This window comes from Frankliniella occidentalis, unplaced genomic scaffold (assembly GCF_000697945.3).
Source record: "Frankliniella occidentalis isolate FOCC.00 unplaced genomic scaffold, Focc_3.1 Scaffold2, whole genome shotgun sequence".
NCBI lineage: Eukaryota > Metazoa > Arthropoda > Insecta > Thysanoptera > Thripidae > Frankliniella > Frankliniella occidentalis.
Genome location: NW_026267132.1, coordinates 4,033,144 through 4,034,099, shown reverse-complemented (window position 1 = coordinate 4,034,099; position 956 = coordinate 4,033,144). Strand labels below are relative to the sequence as shown.

Genomic DNA, 956 nt, shown 5'->3' with positions numbered 1-956 from the left:
GGGCGGGGCGGGGCGCGACACGCGGTGCGGGACGCGCTGGCTAATCGCCCTTCTTTCTATTGCCCGGCGCTGCGCCGCGCCGACCCAGCAGCAGGCGCGCCAGATTTTAAAATCTCGAGCAGCCCGCAAAAGGCCGCAATAATCATTTGGAACGTCTTACGGCGTCGAACGCGTCCCCGAAGTCTTGAGTCTGCCACGGCGCCTTGTTATGACAACTTTCCCCCGCCCGCACACTGACAGCAGCGCCGAGGTCGTTTTTCGTTTGAATCTGGAAGAAAGAGAGACTTTTTCTTGTGATTTCCGATTCGCTGGAGAAAGAAGTGACCCTGGCTACTTTTGTCCAGGGGGCCGCCTCCGCCTTCTCCTCCTCCTCAGTCGCCGCCCCACCCCGCCCGCTACTCCAGCCTCCAGCCCCCGGCGATATCTTGCCTTTGAATTGTGCAGCTCATCGCGGGCGGGGTGGTGGTGGTGGTGAGCGAGATGAGAGGCAGGGCGGAGGGTGAGTGGGGCCGAAGTGACCGGGCCGTGGCGAGCCGAGTCGAGCCGAGCCTGCGGAGCGCCGCGGTGAGGTGGGGGGCGGCGGCAGTAGTATCATCATGATGTGTTTTACAGCTCCCGCGCGCCCCGCCCCGCCCCGTCCCGCCCCGCCCCTTACCGGCGCCCGCGTCGCGCGCGCGCGCCAACAGCAGCAGGGGAGGGGGTGGCGCAGAGCGGCGCGGCGCGGCACGGCGCGGCAGACGGCAGGGCAGCTTGCCACTCTAAACCGTTCATCTAGCACAATCAGTAACCGCTTGACTTCCGAGGGGAGCGGATCGGCGAGCGGCGCGAGGGCTGGGCAAGGCGCTCCGGATCGGGACGCTCTGAGGCAGCGAGCGCTTGCGTGCCGCACCGGGACGGGGGCCGCGCCGTGCCACCACGTGTGACTGTGACTGTGCTTCATCGTGACGGGCCCCGTG

At 67.1% G+C, this 956-nt stretch overlaps 1 protein-coding gene across 1 annotated transcript in view; it reads left to right on the top strand.

Annotated features, from left to right (window-relative positions):
* Positions 1-768: 768 nt before the first annotated feature.
* Positions 769-956, top strand: part of LOC113212887 (homeobox protein Hox-B2) — a gene marked incomplete in the record, with an annotated part of 72,399 nt that continues 72,211 nt past the window's right edge. Inside the window, 1 exon segment of the mRNA XM_052264361.1 lies at positions 769-956.